This window comes from Rhinolophus ferrumequinum, chromosome 11 (assembly GCF_004115265.2).
Source record: "Rhinolophus ferrumequinum isolate MPI-CBG mRhiFer1 chromosome 11, mRhiFer1_v1.p, whole genome shotgun sequence".
In the NCBI taxonomy this organism is placed as follows: domain Eukaryota; kingdom Metazoa; phylum Chordata; class Mammalia; order Chiroptera; family Rhinolophidae; genus Rhinolophus; species Rhinolophus ferrumequinum.
The window spans coordinates 47650987-47673302 of NC_046294.1; the positions used below are offsets into that span (position 1 = coordinate 47650987).

At 40.9% G+C, this 22316-nt stretch overlaps 1 protein-coding gene across 3 annotated transcripts in view; it reads right to left on the reverse strand.

Moving 5' to 3' along the window:
• NUMA1 (nuclear mitotic apparatus protein 1) overlaps positions 1-22316 on the reverse strand; it is a 68197-nt gene that overhangs the window by 40694 nt on the left and 5187 nt on the right. For 2 of the 3 annotated variants that reach the window (XM_033120130.1, XM_033120131.1), the window contains exon 2: positions 21327-21389. The exons of the other annotated variant lie outside the window; for it this stretch is intronic. The gene's annotated coding sequence lies outside the window, so the exon portion shown is untranslated. The remainder of the gene's footprint in view (positions 1-21326; positions 21390-22316) is intronic. 3 annotated transcript variants of the gene reach the window in all.

Here is a 22316-nt window from a genome sequence, read left to right on the forward strand (position 1 = left end):
CCAATGGCACAATAACCCAAATACTATGATTATCTCTGTTTTACAGAAAAGAAAAATGATAGAGTAAATAATTCACCTAAGGTCACACAGCTGGTAAGTGTTGGAGCCAAAATTTGAGCCCAATTTGGTCTGTCTTCAGAGGCCACCCTCTTACATGGTCATCTCACCTAATCCTCAGGACAATCTACAAAGTAGGTTTTATTTCCATTCTAAAGATGAGGAAATCTGAGGTTCAGGAATTAAGTGCCTTAGTCACATAAGTAGTGAGCTGTCTATCTGGTCTGTACATTATTCTCTACTGCTCTTAAAAAAACAATCATTGAATGAATGAATAAAAGCTAGCACATTCTCAGTGGCTCAAAGAAACCTTGCACCTTCTACCTCCTCATAAAAATCAACTTTTTAATCAAAAAAACTAAACAGTTCTAATTTCAAAACTAACCACTAAGGGATGGCTGGATGGCTCAGTTGGTTAGAGCGCGAGCTCTGAACAACAGGGTTGCCGGTTCGATTCCCACATGGGCCAGTGAGCTACACCCTCCACAACTAGACTGAAGACAATGAGCTGCCGCTGAGCTTCCAGAGGGGCGGCCGGATGGCTCAGTGGGTTGGAGCACGAGCTCCAAACAATAAGGTTGCTGGTTCAAATCCCACATGGGATGGTGGGCGTGCCCCTGCAACTAAAGACTGAAAACGGCAATTGGACTTGAAGCTGAGCTGTGCCCTCCACAACTAAAGGACAACAACGACTTGGAGCTGATGGGCCCTGGAGAAACACATTGGTCCCCAATATTCTCCAATAAAACTAAAAAAATAAAAAGTAGAAAAATAAGTAACCACTAAGAATTTTTTCTGAAGATGCAAGAGCTTTACAAACACCAAAGGGCCAAAACTCCTCTGAAGCAGTAAGCACGGAAAAAGTATTCTACTAGAAGGGATGCTGGATATATCTCAAGGGTAAGAAGCATGGAGGAAACGCCATTGGCTGGAGCAAAGGATTTCTGTTTCAGAACCCTGACCTTAGAGCTTATTTATCAGGACTCACTCTCCCTCTCCAGAGGGTAGGGGCTGAGCAATGAGGCAGTGTCGGTAAGACTGCAACTTCCTGGGGAGAAAAGCAGAGGGCAAATCAAAACCCAGAGAGGATTCATTATAACATCCAAGAGGCCCTACACAGTTCTCCCTCAAGAAGGTCTTTCTACAAAACACCTAAGAACCAGTTCACCTTGTTTCATTGTCACAGAGGAGTAAATGGCTCTGTCCCTACAGACAACATATCTAGCACAATGTTTGCTCACAAACACAGAACTGATGATGAGAAGGGTAACAGAAACTGAAGGGGGAATAATTTTAATGTAAAGATTTGCAACTCTTGGAGACAGCCTTGCTAATGATAGAAAACACACAAACTAGATTTGGTGTTGGAAACCCCTGAAGGTAAGTTCTGGATCCGCTGTTCACTAAATTTGTGGCTTAAGACAAGTCACTTGTCCTAGTTTGGGTTTCAGTAAAAGAGGATTGGGCTAGATAATATCTAAAGTACCTTTAAAAATTTCCTATGATTTTTTTCCACCTCCAAAAATTCCCATGATTCTTTCTCCAGGACCATTCTCAATAACAAAAATCTTGCAATAAAACTCATTTCTTCAGAATATGGTCAAAACTTCACCAGTTAGGGTTTCCTTTCCAAAAAAGTTCCTAGAAATAGGCCCTTTGTGTTACCTACTGGGCCTCATCTCCAACGTGATGCACATGTAGGTGCTTCATTAATCCTGCTGAAAGGAGGTCCGTGAAAACTGGTCAGTACCAACTTTACATGGGGTACAATGAAAGGTGGTTGGCGCTATATTCAGGTCATTTACAAGGTTTCATAAATAAAAGCCACAAAGTGAATTTATAATTACATTGGTCTAAACAGCCTAAAGAAAAGCAGCTTTTTATACTTGGTCAACAAATCACAGAATCTCAAGGTTGAAAGAGACCTTAATGGTCACGTAGTCCCACCCTAAATCCATGCTGGAATACATGTGACAACTTTGCTGAAGATTTGCTATCCTGCCTGAGACAGAAATTTTACAACTTATGTGTATGTCTGAGCAAGGCCTGCCGATTTGAGACAACTTGTAATTTCAGAACATAAGCGTGGAGAACAGGGACTTGGTGCCGATCTGGTTTGTTTCTAACAGGCTTCAAGTAGCTACAAAACTCAGATACCTCTCTCTCTTCTCCCCTCCCTTCTCTCTTCCTCTCATTCTCTCTTCTTTATCTTCCATGTTTCCATCTCCTATACATCACTGAAACGCCCATCTTTCTAGTTCCAAATCCACTTCTCCTTCTACCACACCAGGAAGCCTTTAACCACTGAAGGAAAGTAACACAAATATTGATAGGAGTTGGCTTTCTAAACAAGATGCTATATTGATTCCAGAACCAAGCTTGTCATAGGTAATAACTAAAATAAATGGGAATGGTGTCTAACATGCCCATTATAAAAAAACAAAACAAAAAACCATAACATTTGAACAGACTTCAAGAATTTAAGAAAAGCTATGTCTCACATCTCAATTAATCCCCCCTAAAGAACTCTAAGAAGCAAGCATGTTTATTCCAATTTTATAGACTAGGAACCTAAAGTTCAGAAGGAAGAAAATACCTGCCTCAAGGTCAACTGCCAATGTTGCAGAGCCAGAACTCAAGACTTCTAAATCCAGTGCTCTCGCCAGCACACTTCAGCTGTATCCTATACCTTTTTCATCAGTCCAGTCCTTTGTGTACAAAGCACTTATGCATTCCTTGTTCAAATTGTTTCTGCCACAGCTCATGAAATGATCAGGCAAGGCGTCGTATTTTCCATTTTTAAAGATGCTAAGTAACTTGAACAGTGCCAGATAAAAAAACATTCCACGTATCTGGCATCACTGAAAAGTACAAAATTCCTCACAATTTTCCTAACAACTGAAATTTCCCCCTTTTGGACCAAACATTAAAAAAAAAAAAAAAAAAAAAAAAAAAACCTATTTGCAATATAAATTCTCCAAAATACATAAGATATGTTACTCTTTATTTGGAATTAATAAAATTTAATCAGGGACATTCAACAATAAACATGAAATAAACACCTGTAGATATGGTGTTTGAGACTCAAGGATGAATTAGATAGGCTTATTATCCTTATACCTATAACTCACCCTAATATGAGGCCAAAGAACACAAACTTGGATGTGCTGAAAGGAAGATGAGAGAACACTGAAAAGTCTAGCTGAGACCAGCAATGACTTACTTGAGAGCAGTGGGAGGTACAGAGGTGTCCTGAGCAGGAGAATGCCATACTTGTGTGTGTTGTTTGATAGGGTCTGACACATTGAGTCCAGAGGCAGAACACAGAGCTAGGTGGCAATTGCAGTGGCAGAGATAAAAGTGTTGCTGCCAGGGCAGGGCCGTAGGAACTAAAAAGAAAGGTACATATGAAAGGCACTATGGAGGTAGACCAAAGCTCTTAGGATACGGGGGTGTGGGAAAGGTAGGGAGTGGGAAGGACCTCCAGAAGTCTTGCTTTGGTAAAAAGACTTCAGAATGGAAACAACAGAAGTTACTCTTTTTGAGGAGCTATGAGGGACTGATTAACTCTGGATGGGATGTTGAGGAAAGCTGTACCGAAGAAGTAATATTTAAGCTGAGCACTTACAGCTTGAGTAGGATGACAGGGTTTCACCACAAGAGAAGCTGAAAAAAAAGCGCATTCTAAGCAGAGAGAACAGCATGTGCAAAGACAGAGTTTAGCACATTTGAGCAGTGACATGCAGCTTTAGGAAGGCAGCAGATGAGGAGGATAAGTAGTACTAAAGTGTGAGGCATGTACATGGTGCGAAAGAATTCAGATTTTATCGTGTAGGTGACGGCAAACACAGTTTCTAAGGGGAGGGAGTGAAGGGACGTCCTCTCGATCAGACCTGTGTCCCAGTCTATATGAAGTTCAGGCTGGAATGGTAAGAACACGAGGAAGGCACTACTGTATATAGTATCATGGCTAAGAGCATGGGGTCTGGAGTCAGGCTGCCCCATTGACACCCTGGCTCTACAGCTTACTAGCTGTGCAACCGGGGGCAAGTTATTTAACCTCTCTGTGTTCCCAGTTTCCCCATCTGTAAAATGAAAATAATAGTACTTTCTCAGAGGGTCATTATAAGGAATTAACAAGATGGCATGTATAAAGTGCTTAGCACAATACCTGGTACAGAGATAAATGCTAGCTGCTATTAGAGGCTGAAAGTTCATCAGTAGAAAGTTACATCCACATATGATATAGAAGAGGAAGCAATAGCTTTGAGAATTACTTACAACAGGCTCTTCCTTCTACCAGAGTTTTCTGGTCCTACCTCTTCACTTAGTTAATTCTAATTTATCCTTCGTATCTCAGCTCGAATGTTACCTCCTCATGTAAACTCTCCCTAACCATTCTCCCTAGATTTGGTCAAGTTCTTACTTTGCATAGCACCATATTCCTTGCCTTCATAGCACTCGTGGTTTCTAATCACACCTTTCTGCATTTTATCAATTTATTTTTCCCACTACCATATGTTTCATGAAATCAAAGATTGTGTGCTCACCACTGATTTCTTAGAAATTAAGACAATGACTTAATTTAGCACATAGAAGGGTCTGGATAAGTATTTCTTGAACCAATGAAAGGTTTCAAATTATACTTTAAAAGTGAACCCTCTTCAGATGCAATCTTTATATAGAACCCAGGATACGGACAAAAAAAGATGGTTTGAAATAAAGGATGTTTTGGAAGCCCTGTCCCTTCTGCTTTCACCTGGTTTCTGAGTCAGTTCTGTAGTTCTGTTAAGCTTTGCAGAATGCAGTGCAAAACCACTGTTTGTTCCAATAAGCAGTGACGTGTATCTGAAGTAAGGCATGATACAGAAAAGGAAGCAATAGCTTTGAGATTTACGACAGGCTCTGATAATCAATTTTAAGTGAAGAATGAGAAAAAGAAAATTCTAGAAGCACCTCTAAATTTCTTAGCTTGTGTGAATGCCAAAAACCAAGAAAAGAACACAAAGGTAATAACTTCATTCCTTCAATACTAGTATTAAACCTATCAAGCAAGTACCAGTAAATACCCTCTTTTATAGAAGAGGTTTCAAGATGTTCCAGCAAGCTGTCCAAGATCCTGAGGCTAATAAGTAGCACAATTAAGATTCAAACCCAGGTCTGTCTCACTCCAAAGTCCATAATCTAGACCATCATGCTATACTCAGTATGAGAGTTTGATTTTACACGAGGCATCTACTGGATATATATGTAATTAGGAAAATCCAGGAACTGGTGAAAAATATGACTTGGGGCTAGTGATACAGTTTTGGGTCACATTTGGAACAGTGTGACTATCCGCGGAAGAGGATCATGCTTGCTTATTAGGCCTGTGAAGGTGGAGTGTCTTCTACCAAAGCCTCTGCCTTACATAGCTCCAGGGGTACCTGCATTAAGAGAGGAAGTGGGAAACTTTGGGAGAAATTGCAGATCTCTGGGGATTCCTTTTAGGTCCTTTATAGTATTTCCACCTAGGGAAAATCTGACGGAAAACCACTGACCATGCCAATGTCAACAAAAAAAGAAGGCAATAAAGGAGGTTAAGACAATGGGTTCGGGGATCAAACCAACTTCTTCACGTTCTCTCCTTACTTCAGGTTCACATCACCTTCTGCTTGGGATTCTACCTCTTTTAATTTCCGAGTATTAAAATGTAAAAAACAGCATTTAAAAATAAATGAAACACTCAAGAGGTAGTTCAATTGTGGGATCCTAAACTCATGAAGTTTTAGGGCTAAAAATGACCTTGAAGGTCAGTGTCTCCTGGTACAAGCTCTTCATTTTAGAGATGAGACTAGGGTGTGGTTTAACAGTTGTTAAACGACCTTATTAAATTAAAGCTCACACATCAGGAAGGTGAGAACTACAAAGTTGGTTCCCTGACTCCTGGTTCTCTTTCCACTAACCATCAGATGCATTCCCTAAACCCAAGAGAAGATTTACATATTAACTCTATTTTTACTTTCATAATTCTTTACTTCATTACTCACTAAAAAAATAAAAGCACCCCTTAAACATCAATTAAGATGAAAAAAATGTTTAGGAAACTCCACTTCTTGCTTGTTTCCAAAGTTTATTTCCCTTGTTCTATAAAATCAATGATATTAGATATAAAATACAAAAGTTAGATTAATAATCTCTCAGCCCCTTTCCATTCCCCTCCAAGTCCTCCCATAAGAAATATTAACAGACATGCACACAAATATATTTTTATATTTAAGAGGATTTTTTGTTTTCTGTATTTAAGAAACTAGGTTTACACTTTAAAATTGCTCTACAACTTGTTTTTCTCACTTAATAATTTATCATGAACATACCCCCAAGTGTCAATAAATAAAATTCTAACTCATATTTTTAAAAAGCGGTATAAGTCCATATAAAGGATATACCATAATGTGTTCACATATTTTCCTACCGATGGACATGACTATTTTCAATCTGTTACCACTTCAAACAATGCTGTACTGAAAATCCCTGTACATGTTTCTTTTTAAACAAAAGAAAAAAATGATTTCTACACACACACTTTCCTTGTTGTCCCATGTCTTCATTGCTTCCTTTCCTATCATCATCCCTGCCGAGCTTGCTCACAGAATTCTCCTCAGGGCCCAGTGTGATAATCGAGGGCAAAGCGATTTGGAGAATGTTAAGACATGACATGTGATAGTTACTGTTAGTAAATTAGAATTGGCCTGACTTGGCTGCCTCTGCCAGCCATCTGCACACACTGCCCACCCACCCCCAATACATGTTGTGCTCCTGTTCTGATCTCAGCAGCTGCTTCCAACTCAACGAATGTGGGCAGAGCTGGCTCGGGGATTAATCCTACTTTGTCATACTCACGACAACGGCAAATACAGATAGGCCGACCAGCTATCCAAACAAGTGGGAAGGAGAATACATGACTGCTATGAAATAACACAGAAGTGTATAGTAAAACGCAAAACTCCCCATTCACCAAACCTTAACCAACATTCGCCAATGGCACTCCTCTCCTCAGAGGTAACTACTGTTGTAAGTTTGTTGTGTAACTTTTCAGACATTTCCTAAGCATTCATACACACACACACACACACGTATGGGGATGCCAAAAAAATGTATACACATTTTAAGCAAGGAAAAAACTGTATTAAAATTGTAATACTCAATATATACTGACAACAAAAAATGAATATAAGTCACGTTTGACTTCTGCAATTACAAGAGGTGCTCAAAGTGGTTACCATCAGCGTAATTTTAATAGTTTTTTCCTTTCTTAAAATGTGTATACATTTTTTTGGCACCCTCTGTATTTATATACATATATAGACACACATATACACATACACACACATAGAGATGTCTTACAGAGATACACACATACACACATATGTATGTATACACATGTGTATGTATGTGGACAAAGAGTATGTGTGTGTATGTTTGGTCTACATACCTGTATTCATACTGTGTAATGTGCTCTGCAACTTGACTTTTTCATTTAGAAATTTCTCTGACATGTTTCCACATTAGTATATAATGGACTCCTCATACTTTAAAAGCTGAAGAAAAATGCCATAGTAAGGTTGTACCACAAGTTTATTTTCCCATTTCGCTATGTCTGAACATTTAGGTTGTTCACTGTATTTTGTCACGACACAGAATGCTGTATCGATAATACTGGTACACACCTCCTTTCACATACCAGCTAAATTTCTCTAGGCTATATACCAATAATTAGAATTGATGAAGTCTGTGCATGTTAAATGTTGATAGGTACTCCCACATTACCAACCAAAAGGGTGTACCACCAACAGAGCATAAAAATTACTATTTCTATATCTTTCCAACAATAGATATTATTTTTATTTCACCAATATAAAGGATAGAAGACAATATATTGTTTTAATTTACATTTTTCTGACTTCCAGAAAAGTTCAATATCTATCCATTTGTGTAATTGGTCATCCTTATTTTTTACGGAAAGTACTACCATTTTTATTTTAAACATTAGGACTCAGAGAGGCTAAGGTGACAGCTAGTAAGTAGAAGACATCAAAGCTAAGTTTTTGAACAACTTCCCATGAAAGCTAGGCCTTCTATCTAATGTGTTTCCCACTACCCAAAGGTCCACAAAGTATATGGCCTGAGCGCCAGCTGCCCAGATGTTGTGAATCAAGTCTTATTGGAACACAGTTATACCTATTCATTTAGGGGTACTTTTGTTCACCAATGGCAGAGGTGAATACGTGTGACTATATGTCCTTAAAAGCCTAAAATATTTACTATCTGAGTCTAAATAAATCAGTAACTCACATTTAACACCTAAAGAAAAGTTTCTCAATGGAGATTAATTGTTGCCCAATTGACTACAGTGTGGCTATGTTAGACAGTATGGCACTATAGGTGTGGTACATAATATTGAAGAAAAAGCCCAAAACACTCAAATGAAGTCAAAAGACATCCCCCTACTTCGGGCTGGGACACTACTCTAGCGAGTTTCCAATGAGCTATTCTTCATCCTCTTTGTCTCTTTAATTTCAACTAATGGAAAACCAACCGTCCGAATGTCCTTTAGTAACTTTGATGAGCAACGTAGCTCCCATTCACATACTACAATAAAATAAACCTAAAGTTAGCCCCACTATGTCCGCTTCCACACACACCCCACACAAAACAGGTCTCTCTCCTTCCCTTCTGCTTGTAGCGAGAAGATGCACCGGGCAGCGGCTGAACATTTACAGCAGGTCTAGCCAGTGCTGGGAGTTAAGGCCCCGACCTCTGTGGGAAAGGAAGGCCCATTCTTTCCTCGAGAGCCTACCCTTCTGAAGATCCTGGCCATGAGAATAAGTAATTTCTACTGGGAATTTTAGGGCCACTAAGTTCCTGTTGGGCAGAAGAGGAAGGTGACATCATCCCCATTTTATAAATGGGGAATTGAGGGTAACGTCTCCCTTTTCTTTCATTTCCAAAGGTCATTTTAGCAAATAGGGCTTCATCACAGTGGACACCAGCACCGCCCCCCACAGCACCCCCCAACACACGCCCTTTTCTCCTTCCATCCTCTCCCAAATTTTGATTTGATACAATAATGCCAAAGAAGCTACCACACTCTCCGGGAAAATTAAATGAATCTAGTATTTTGAATGAGAAATTAATAAATAAAGAACAGTGCATCTTCTCATTCAAGTAAGCAGGCAGGCATTTTTTAAGTGGTTCTCTGCAAAGAAATTTGGCAATACATATCAGGAACCTAAAAAATGTTCACATATTCAAACATTATGCTAAGTGAAAAAAGCTAGACACAAAAGAACAAAAATTGTATGATCTCACTTATGAGGTACCTAGAATGGGCAAATCCATAGAGACAGAAAGTAGAACAGAGGTACCAGAGGCTGAGGGAGGGAGGAATGGGAGTGAATTGTTTAATGGGTACAGAATTTTTGTCTGGGATGATGAAAATAGCCTGGAAATGGATAGTGGTGATGGTTGCACAGTATTATGACTATAAATATACTTAATATCACTGAATGGTACAGTTAATTGGAATTTAAATTGTGAATTCAACACTTTAAAATGGTTAAAACACATACATGCACACACATTGACACACAAATGCATGCACATAAAAAAATGATATGGACACTGAATAAGGTCTTCGGTCCAATTTAACAGTACTGTACGAATGTCAATGTCCTGGTCTTGACATTGTACTCCAGATGTCACTATAAGATGTCACCATTGCGGGAAGGGGATATTTGGACTCTATGTACTACTTTTGAGTCTATAGTTAGTTCAAAATAATTTTTTAAAATATAAAAAAAGGTTAAAATGGTAAATTTTGTTACATATATTTTACCAAAATTTTTAAAATGGGATTGATTACTAAAAAAACAAAGCCATGTTCTTTGAACAAATAATTTCATTTATAGAAATAAAAGTTTAGGAAATAATCTGAAATATAAACGAAAGTATATATATTAATAGAATTATTTATTATTATGAAGAACTAGAGAAAAACTAAATACCTAACAATAACTCAAATTAATTATGATATATCCATATGACAAAACCTTATACAGTCATTAAAAATATTTTAAATAATTTTAATGAAATGGGGAACTACTCAAGAAATGAATTTGAAAAGCAGGATATCAGGCCGGCCCGGTGGCTCAGGCAGCTGGAGCTCCATGCTCCTAACTTCGAAGGCTGCCGGTTCGATTCCCACATGGGCCAGTGGGCTCTCAACCACAAAGTTGTCGGTTCAACTCCTCGAGTCCCGCAAGGGATGGTGGGCTCCGCCCCCTGCAACTAAGATTGAACACGGCACCTTGAGCTGAGCTGCCTCCCAGATGGCTCAGTTGGTTGGAGCGCGTCCTCTCAACCACAAGGTTGCTGGTTCGATTCCTCGACTCCAGCAAGGGATGGTGGGCTGAGCCCCCTGCAACTAGAAAAAAAACGGCAACTGGACCTGGAGCTGAGCTGCGCCCTCCACAACTAAGACTGAAAGGACAACAACTTGAAGCTGAATGGCACCCTCCACAACTAAGATTGAAAGGACAACAACTTGACTTGGAAAAAAGTCCTGGAAGTACACACTGTTCCCCAATAAAGTCCTGTTCCCCTTCCCAAGTAAAATCTTTAAAAAAACAGAAATATGCATAGATACCCAAAATAGTGAACAGAAATACAAAAATGGGAATAAGTGATTTTCTTCAAACAGTGGGGTTATGGATGATTTTAGTTTTCTTCTTTATACTTTTCTGTATTTTTCCTATTTTCTACAATGAATATATACTATTTTTCAATCAAGTTCAAAAAATGTTTTTGGTTTCCACTGTATAATCAGAAGTCCAGCCCTGTGAGAAATTTTACCCTCAAAGGATTAATAGTAAACAACCGACTAACAAGAAGACTGTACATAATATATATGCCAAAGAAAACCTTCACCTTTGTGGGGTGGGGCAACTCAGTCTAAAGGGACACTGCTGACCACTTCCTGCCTTCTTGCTTTTGGAGCTTCTTTAGTAACGGAGGAATCAAGTGCCCAAACATGAGATGCCTGACAAACTTTATACTCTAAGAATCAGTACCACCACCTTCTCCACCTTGAAATCTAAGACCTTACAATTCAAAAACAGACCAAGACCTAAGTAAATCGATAGGGTCATGTTATTCATTACATCAAAAACATTCAACAGCTAACTCTATGCAAAATAAAATCCAAATCCCTTGGCATGACTGTCATGCAGGGTGTCATGCGGGGTCTCTGGTCCCGCTCCCCACATAGGAACGCAGGACATGGTGAGGCCAAAAAGGAACACCCACGGAGCCATAGATAAGGGATTCGTACCACTATAGTCTCGCTGGCAGCTGGGTTGGAGACACAGGAAGCAGAAGCCACACGATCCGCAACCTGCCGTCCGCTTCTCTGCCAACGAACCAACCCCTTGCTAACTGCACTCTGCCGTGCTAACTGCAATCTGCGCTTGCCAGCCACCATCTACTTGCTAGCCCCCATTTTCTGCTAGCGTAGCCACAGCAGTTATATCAGTGGCCAATGGCTCACTGGTTACAGCTGACAGCCAACTAGCCACAGCTGATGGCCATCCAATCACCGTTGATGGCCATTTACTACCTGAGCCAGCACCTTTCCACGTGAGGCCGAGAGCCTGGAAACTGCATTCCTGGCTCTGTCCCCACAATGACACTTTAGGCTCTTTAAGATCCCACCGTCAATATTCTTTTCCAGCTTCACCTACAGCTCATTCCTCTAAAATATCTTCTATCTCAGGAACACTTTTCCCAAACATACCCAAAATTTTCCAGGCCCTTTGCCTTTGCCCATGCTATATAATTTCCTCTAAAATGCCCATTCTTCTAAACCTACTGAACTCTTGTTCACCCTTTACAATCTGGCTCAAATGCCTTCTCCCTTCAGAATTTCCCCTTTTCCCTCCAATTCAAGAACAGTTGTTCTTCCCTCTGTATGCTCCCATATTGCTTGTTCCTCGACGCCCTTTATTTCATCCCTGGGTCAATGCTAGCTGCACACTTGTTTCACCTGCCTAAGCTCCTCGAGCACAGAAACCATCTTATTCACACATCCACTCCATTCCAGCACAATGCTTACACACAGTAAGTGCTCAATAATGCTGCCTGAGTAAGAGCTAACTGGACCTAATCTAGTGAATTCTTTCAGTGATGCAGCCAGTAAAGCCAAATTGTCAAAGAGAACAAACCCTCTAATTTAAAGTCACATACCTAGCATGAGCGACCAGCAGAAAATGTCATGGACCTGCCACTTTAAGGGGACTGGCAAGTCAACTGTGTTTACAAAACCCTAATTAAAACGAAAGGGCACTGACAGAAAGAAGAAAAATAAGGAGAGTAAGAGGTGTGGATTCTACAGATCACCTCCTCCTCTGCTTGGAGTCCAATTTTCCCAGCCCAGTGTCTACCAAGCTCACCAAGCAGCCTATTCTCTCTTTGGGGTCACTGTAGGATCTAAATATTGAAAAGCAACTGATTAGGCCACTTTATCCAGCAACTGGCTCTGCTCTTGGGCATTTAACTGCTAATTGTGGTTACCTGGGGCTTTTTCTCTAAACAAATCCCAGTATACCAATCATTAAGTGAATCCCTTTAAAGAAAGGCTTGAAATTAACAACGGCAGGGAACAAAGTCTCTAAATCTTCTAAATAACAATATCCACACTGTCCATTTTGATGAAATTCACCCCCACCTCCTTCAAACAATAGGTCCTACCAGGGAATAACTTCTCTTAGAACCAGCATGTCCTGTGATTGTTTTTCAGGAGAAAGCTCCCTTTGCCTGCTTCTCATTAAATAGCTAGTTCATGTTTGATCGCTCAGCCGTGACTGCAAGTAGACAGTAGCCACTATAATTTAGGGGCTAAAAAGGAATTCCCTCCTGCCCCTAGTTTAGTAGTCAAGCAGCTTAGCACAAATAGATACTTCCCCACCTCAAACCTCCTTAGGCCTACCTGTTTTCAGATCTAGAACTCTTAGTATCTAACTTTTTCAGTATAAAAATGAGGAAAACAAGGCCTAGAGTAAGAAAGAAACTAGCAAATGATCATATAATGACTTAGTGACCTAATCTTTTGACCAAGCTACTTAACTCCTTATTTTACTGAGTAGTTATCGACAAGACCACCGTTTCCAGGATCAGATTCCAGCGTACTACAATCAGCCTAATTTAAATGCATTCAAGATAGCCTCTCTGCTTTGACAATCCCTACCCATCCCCACCCTTTTTCAAACCTAAACCGCTGACTAAATCAATCAGTCAATCAATCAATGAAGTAACATGCTATATCATTTCTCCTTCAAAAGACTGGAGCTACCAAACCACGTGTTTCAGCCGCCATCTGGAAACCATCCTGACGGACTCTAGCATGCTGGTGAGCAATGGCTGCTGCAGCCTGAAGAAGCTGTGGCAGTGAGTCCTCTGGATGGGACTGCAATGGCGCCTCAGCTACAATGTCCTACAGCAACATGTTCCAACGCTTTGTGGCCCTCGACACATTTGTGATTTGGGAGGACTACCATGATAACAGTTAATTTTCTGCATTATGTAGTCACCTTGACCTAGGAGCAAGCATATACACAGTGAGAATGAAGAAAGTGACACCTTTTTAAACAAACAGTTCCAATCTTTTTAAATCAAATGCAAACTGTAAGCAAAATAGTCTCCTTAGGGGCCTCTGGGACAACATCAAGCATACCACCAACATTCGCATCAGAGGGGTACCAGAAGGAGAAGAGAGCAAGAAATTGAAAACCTATCTGAAGAAGTAATGACTGAAAATTTCCCTAACCTGGCAAAGGAAATAAATACACAAGCCCAGGAAGCACAGAGTCCCAAACAAGGTAAACCCAGAGGCTCACACCAAGACACATCACAATTCAAATGCCAAAGGTTACAGACAAAGAGAGAATCTTAAAAGCAGCAAGAAAAAAGCAATTAGTTACCTACAAGGGAGTGTCCATAAGACTGTCAGCTGATTTCTCAACAGAAACTTTGCAGGCAAGAAGGGAGTGGCAGGAAATATTCAACATGATGAAAAGTAAGGACCTACAACCAAGATTACTCTACCAGCAAAGCCATCATTTAGAATCGAAAGACAGATAAAAGTTTCCCAGACAAGAAAAAGCTAAAGGAGTTTCTCACCACCAAACCAGTATTACAAGTAATGTTAGAGGAACTTCCTTAAGACCAAAAAAAAGGAAATCAAAAATATGAATAAAATGGCAATAACTACATATCTATCAATAATTACTTTAAAGGTAAATGAATTAAATGGTCCAATCAAAAGATAGGGTAACTAAATGGATAAGAAAACAAAACCCTTACATATGCTGCCTTATAAGAGACTCATTTCAGATCAAAAGACACACACAGACTGAAAGTAAAGAGATGGGAAAGATATTTCATGAAAATGGAAACAAAACAAAAAAAAGCTGTGGGGAGCAATACTTATACCAAACAAAATACTTTAAAACAAAGGTTATAACAAGTATCAAAGAAGGACCCAGTAATTCTACTTCTGGGTATTTATCCTAAGAAACCCAAAATGCTACTTCGAGGAGACGTGTGCATCCATATGTTCATTGCAGCATTGTTTACAATGGCCAAGATGTGGAGACAGTCTGGATGTCTGTCGATGGAAAAATGGATAAAGAAGTAGTAGTACATATATACAATGGAATATTGCTCAGCCATGGAAGGGAATGGGTTCTTGCCATCTGTGGGGCATGGATGGCCCTGGAGGGTATTGTGCTGATTGGAGTCTGTCAGACAGCAAAAGACAGATGCAATGTGATTTTGCTTATTTGTGGAATCTAAACAAAATAAACGAACAAAACAGAAACAAACTCATAGATACAGAGAACATTTTGATTGTTGCCAGATGGGAGGGGGGACGGGAATGGGTGAAAAAGGAAAAGGGATTAAGAAGTACAAATTGGGGCCGGCCCGGTGGCTCAGGCAGTTAGAGCTCCATGCTCCTAACTCCGAAGGCTGCCGGTTCGATTCCCACATGGGCCAGAGGGCTCTCAACCACAAGGTTGCCAGTTCAATTCCTCGAGTTCCGCAAGGGATGGTGGGCAGCGCCCCCTGCAACTAAGATTGAACACGGCACCTTGAGCTGAGCTGCCGCTGAGCTCCGGAATGGCTCGGTTGGAGTGCGTCCTCTCAACCACAAGGTTGCCGGTTCGACTCCCGCAAGGGAAGGTGGGCTGTGCCCTCTGCAACTAGAAACGGCAACTAGAAACGACCTGGAGCTGAGCTGCGCCCTCCACAACTAAGACTGAAAGGACAACAACTTGAAGCTGAACGGCACCCTCCACAACTAAGATTGAAAAGGACAACAACTTGACTTGGAAAAAAGGCCTGGAAGCACACACTGTTCCCCAATAAAGTCCTGTTCCCCTTCCCCAATAAAATCTTTAAAAAAAAAAAAAAAAGAAGTCCAAATTGGTAGCTACAAAATAGTCATGGAGATGTAAAGTAAAGCACAGGGAATATAGTCAATGATATGGTAATTACTATGCATAGTGCCAGGTGGGTACTAGACTAGTCAGGGGATCACTTCTTAAATTATACAAATGTGGTCACACTATGCTGTACACCTGAAATTAATACAAAATAATATTGAATGTCAACTGTAATTGAAAAATTAAGAAAGGGAGGGGGAAGATGAAGGGGAATAAAAGGTTCAAATTTCCAGGTATAAAACAAATACATGATGGGACGTAATGTACAGCATAGGAAATATAGTCAATAATATTGTGAAAGCATGAGACAGTATCAGATGGTGGCTCTATTTATCACAGTGACCACTTCTTTAGGTATGTAAATGCTGAATAACTATGATGTAACTAATATAATATTGTAGTTATATAATAATAGAAACAAATAAACATTGTATTTTAGCTATATTTTAATAAAAATCTTTTTTAAAAAGTCTCCTTAGGAAGTTATTTATTCTAACAATATTATCACTGCTCAAAATATTTACAAAACACTGCTTTGGAAACTGCCTTTAAAGTCTACTCCATGTGAAACAAGCGCAAAAATTAAGTCTTACTGTTTTATAGTCACACCCCATTCTTCACAAAAAAAAGGTATTACTTTGCTTAACTCTGGCTCACAGTACCTTCTGGCTGCTTCCAAAAAATTGAATCCAAATCTCCAAACATTGAAAGAGTGAAGATTTATAACTTTTGAGGATATTCAAAGGATGGGCTTAGAAGCCAGGAAAGTTCTGAGCACTGAAGGCATCACCAGAATAAATGTCAAGGTTGAGAACACAATTACTTTGAGAGGGACAAACTGACAAATATTGTCATTGTCCCAGAATTACAATGAAGGGGAGAAGATATGTGCAACATATGTCACATGTGTTAATAAAAATAAACTATTATATTACTTTCCAATTACACATTATGGAATCATAAACTCTGGCTGTGGAACAAATCTTGCAGATCATATAATTCAAACTGTTCATTTTTATGTATGAGAAAACTCCAGTCCGCTGAGGTTAGGCAATTTGTCCCTGGTCACACAGCTGGTTAGCAACAGTCAGGACTAGAAACCCAGTCGTTCTGACTCCCAGCATAATCCACAAACATAAAATCCGTACACCTTCCCCTTCCCTCTTCCTCACTGGTCTTTCAGAGGGGAAGGCAATGACTCAGAACACTAAAGCACACCAAGGGTGGTTCTGAAAACCAGTAGCTGAGAAATGATGGCTGAAGACCAGGATCTCTCTGCAGTCACCCCTATGGGTATGAACCATCGTTTAGAGTCTGGCTCACAAGAGTTCTGGGGAATCTACCTCAGAGCAGGGATCAGTGAAACCTCTGGACACTCCCCCCACAGCTAGAAGAATATGTAAATATGTTTATTAAACCTCTCTGCCTACCTGCAGTAATCCATTTGCTTCAAGTCATTAAAGGAAAGTTACTATGAAGAACCTGGATCAGGGAAAAAGACAGGAGAGCTCCTGTTCAGGAAAAAGCTGACCTATGAGAAGGCAGAGGGCAGGAAGTGCCTTGACTTACCTCTGGCAGAGAGCTTCCTCAGGCTGGGGACAGTGATCCCTGGCAGTCTGGCTTAGAATTAGCCTCGACCCAAGGAAGGGGCAAAGGATAATAATGCTTGTTCATTCCCCCATCCTACCCACTACTGGTCAGCTCAGCCTCCCATCATCCTGGGCAGCCCCAGCATTCTGTAGATCAGACAGCAACCAGAAGGGAAGCCACACAGCCCAGGTCAAGGGGGTGAGTCAGTGGAAGAACAGGAAGAGTCACTGGGGCAGAAATTCTGGCCTCCTGTGGCAAGACGGGCAAACCACACCCACCACTGGTCAGCACTGGGAAGGCCCTGTCCTATCTGGATTCTGGTCGCCCAACCAGGAAAGGTCTTTCCTCAGGAGGCTCCATACCACTCTCATTTCCAAGTGTGTTTCTCCTCCTAAAATCCTTCCATGGTTTTCTTCTGCCTAAAGCCCCACATCTAAATTCTTTGGCTTGATTTTCCAAGCCCTCCATTATATGGCCTCAAGTCATTTATCCAACCTTATTTCCCACTATTCCACAGTGTACACTCTGAACTAATCAAGCCAGTCTTCCCACTTCTCTCTGCCTGAGCCAAACCCTTTCTCATTTCCATGCCTTCAGTTATCCCACAGTGGTAAATTCAAACACCTTCAGGAATTAGGCAGGTAGTAGACAGGAATGCTCCAGTTGGAGCACATGGCAAAACTACAGAGCACTGCCTCCACCTAAAGGTATTCAAATATTTTAACTCAAATATTTGTGTAGTATTTCTCTGTGAGCGTCACAATAACATTTTAAATAGTTATTAACACTCTTTCTAGCTTGCAAGTGAAGAAACTTCCCCAAGGTTAGGCAGCTGGCAAAATGCTTGGGGAAGTCTCTAGGCCTGTCTGAAGCCAAAGCAAGAGCTCTAAATTATTAGGCTTCCAAGTAGTACAAACACCATGGAAGCTACAGAGCTCTAAACTCTGAAGAGGAAACCACACTCTTCATAATATACAGCCTTAACAGTGGGATGGGAAGCCCAACAGCAGCTTATCTAACCATACTCCAACTACCTCAAGTTCTGTCCATTTTCCTACCCAAGTCTTTCCTAGTTATTCCAGGTCCTGCTGAGTTCCCTCTTCTCTCAATTCCTGTAGGGTTTACAGATTAGATAACACAATTGAGTGCTAAATTATAATGTATACTGTCATGCAAAACTGAATACTGATTCCATGTGTTTTCCAGCTTCACTAATCAAACTACTGTAACTAACCTACATAGTTCTACCAAAAAGGTTTAACCTGAATCTAATCAAGAGGAAACAATCATACAAATCCAAATTAAGAGACATTCTGCAAAAAGTTAACCCAAACTCTTCAAGAACGTCAATGTTAGGATAGACAAAAAGGCATTCAAGATTGAAAGAGATTCAAGAACTTTGAAATCTATGTAACTTTACTAACCATTGTCACTCCAATAAACTTTAATTAAAAATATAGATGTATTTTTTTAAAGGGGAAAAAAGGAGAGATTAAAGAACTCTTGTTCAAGATTAAAGGAAACTAGGGGCATGACAAAATCTTGACAACTAAATGCACGCATGATCCATCAATGGAAGCTGAACTGAAAAAAATCTATGAAAGGCATCATTGGGAAAATGTGAGAAATCTGAACAAGTATTGTATGCTGGATGCACTGAATCAATGTTAAATTTCCTGCGTGCTAACTGTATTGTGGTTATATAGGATCTGGTTTTTAGGTAATAGTTGCTGAAATATTTAGGATGAAGTAACATGATGTTCACATCTAACAGTCAAAAGGTTCAGAAAAATGAAGGACAGATAGACAGCAAATGTGGCAAAATATTAACAATTGATGAATCGAGGTGAAGAGTATATAAGTATTTGTTATATTATTTTTGTAAAGTATCAGTAAGTTTGAACATATGTAAGAGTATATAAAGATTTGTATATTATTCCCATAAAGCATCTGTAGTTTTGAAAGCTGGTGAAGAGGGAAATCCTGTTTACACAGTTCTTTATATACTCAGCTCTGGGAGAGATGTAATAGGCACTTTTACATTTGCTCACTGCCTAAGGAAACTGGGCTTTGGAGGTCGGCAACCAGATAAGGTCCACTTTGCAACAGTTCATCAGGGGTACAGGGGCAAACTTGGGGAACAAGAGGTTTCCCTCAGACTCACGTCATCACACCACAGGAAAGACAGAAAAGCTGGCAATCAAAGCTATTATTACCTCACCCCCTCCCCGAGGCCATCCAGAAGTCAGGCACTTGATAAATGCCCACTTACAAGGCCAAATGCAGTTGCTGCCCACACATAGGACCAAAAGCTGGGGTCACACTGCATCCACCTTGCCACAGGGTACCAAAAAATGGACAGCCTGCAAAACAAATGTCTCTGGCCAGTCACGGGAAGGTACCCAAGAGGTCAAATAAATACGCTTGAAACATATGCAGTCTTTACTCCTCACCAGATAAACCGGTCCTCAGCTGCAATGAGGCAGAAGAAGTCTGCAAAGCTGAATCACTGGCATTTCCTGCACTGGCTTCAAAGAGACTGGTCCTTAAATAGGACAGAAAGGGCAGCTGACACAGCTGCCAACAGAGGCCTCAACCCAGAAGTGTGCTGAGCAATATGCCCTTCCTCCCTTCTACAACCACCAGATCATTTTACGTCTGCCAAGTGGTCCCTTATTAGGGAAAATGACAGCCCAATGGCCAACCTTTAACCTTGACTCTGTACTTCCCTCATTGACAGCCAAGATACTGCCCTTTCCAGATACTGTAACTCCACCACCAATGTAGCAGAAGAAATAGTCAAAACGATTCCCCCCAAACCCGGATCTACTGAAGTAAGATCTATAGTCGTGCAACATAGACCTTGCTTCTAAAACCTACCATGTTCAGCATCTTTACCAAAGACAGAATGAAAACATACATAAGGCTTTGGAATTACAAACTGTGAAGGACAAAATACAATGTTTTTAGATTTCACCCGACAAAAAGATCATGACAAGTCTGATGTTACTAAAATAACAAGACACAATATAAAAGGATTCAATATAAAGCCCTGCATTTAGAATAAAAGAAATCAACCACACTAACAGGATGGTAGAGACCTGGTACAGCCTTTAGGGGCGTGGGGAAAGGCTGCCTATGGTGGGAGGTGGAGGACAGGCTCTTACGACATAGTCTCAATGAACCCTGAATCAGACAGCTACCCAAAACATCAACGCTCGTTTTGCTACTCAAGGCTCAGGTCGCAGATGACTGTGCCCCACCTTTGAAAAGCAAAGTCAGAGTATATGCAGAGAAAGAATGACAACCTTGGTGAAGGGTCTGCAAGCCATGTCATGGAAAATGTGAGGGAAGAATTACAGATGTTTAGTCAAGGAAAACATGAAAATTTTTTTCAAATATATGCATGCTTGTCGTGCAGATGAGAAGAAAAACTATGTCTTCCTGCAAGAAGACAAAACTAGAGTTAGTGAGTGAAAGTTACAGGAAGATAGATTTTTTTGATTTGACACAGGGAAGAACTTTCAGGATAATAAAGACATTAAGAATATGGGATACGGTGGGGCCGCCCGGTGGCTCAGGCGGTTGGAGCTCCGTCCTCCTAACTCCGAAGGCTGCCAGTTCAATTCCCACATGGGCCAGTAGGCTCTCAACCACAAGGTTGCCAGCTCAATCCCTCAAGTCACGTAAGGGATGGTGGGCAGCAACCCCTGCAACTAAGATTGAACACGGCACCTTGAGCTGAGCTCCCAGATGGCTCAGTTGGTTGGAGCACGTCCTCTCAACCACAAGGTTGCTGGTTCGACTCCTGCAGGGGATGGTGGGCTGCGCCCCTGCAACTGGCAGCGGCGACTGGACCTGGAGCTGGGCTGCGCCCTCCACAACTCAGACTGAAAGGACAACAACAACTAGACTTGGAAAAAAGTCCTGGAAGTGCACACTCTTCCCCAGTAAAGTCCTGTTCCCTTTCCCCAATAAAATCTTTAAAAAAAAAAAAAAAATGGGTTACGGAACCCAGAATGCCTGGATTAGACACCAACTCCACCACGTACAAACTGTATACAGCGTTAGGTGGACTCATTTACCTGTGCTGCAGTTTCCTTGCCTATCAAAGGGAATAGTAACATTAACAGCACTTACCTCATAGAGCTTTGGGAAGCGGTTCATGTAGTGCTTAGAACAGTGCCTGGCTCACAGTATATGCTGGAAAAAAAGAAAGTCAGCTATTGCTATTACTGACTATTGATATAATGCACCCAATAACCCAAAAATCTCCCACTAAATATGCCTGGAAATATTGAGAAAATACAACAAACATCCTTTTAAGACGGTGCCAGTTAAGTCACTGTCTCTCAGCTCCACACCTACCCTGTTATACTCCGCTCTGTGACGCTGGGGCATGGACGCTGGCAACTCCACTTCATCTTTGCCAGCTGGCTCCCTATTAGGGTATGTCAACAGGGGACGCTAAAGGGGAAATGGAAGGCAGGAGGAAGCTACAAAGGACTTTTTCCTGTGGCTTGCTGTTTCTTGACAACAGCAGTGGCTCCTACCTGCTCCTTTCTAAATGCCCAGAACCAGCCTCATTCCTCTTCAGAGGCATCGGTACCACTGGGCAGGACTCTACTAAACCTGCCTCCTCCAGGGCTTCCTGCAAGCTCCTAAGAATCCAGCAGCACCGGGAAACACCCTCTCCTCAGAGAATCAGGGCGCAGTTCCTCCAGATCCCTCCAGACTCTAGGTTCTGATAACCCAACCTCCTCCCTTTACTTTTCAGCCCTGGATGAGGCAGCTGCTTAATGCACTTATTATATCAAAAGTCACTTTAAGATTCCCTTTTTGCTTTTTCAGCCTTCCAACCAAGGTTTAAACTAATTCCTTATACTGAGTTGGCTCTATTAAAATAGCTACGTGTGGTTTCCATCTTCCTGACTGAATCCTAACCGATATATAGATAAACTAAGCTCACAGGAAAGTAAAGGAAATCCCAGGAACCAGAAACAAAGAAGCTGAGAACTGGATAAGAGAGCTGACAGCACAACTGTCCTAGCAGTGTAAGGAATTTATGAAAGGCTCATAGTCCAGAACACAGATCCTGAGTCCTCAAAAATCAACTGAGATCCCTGTACA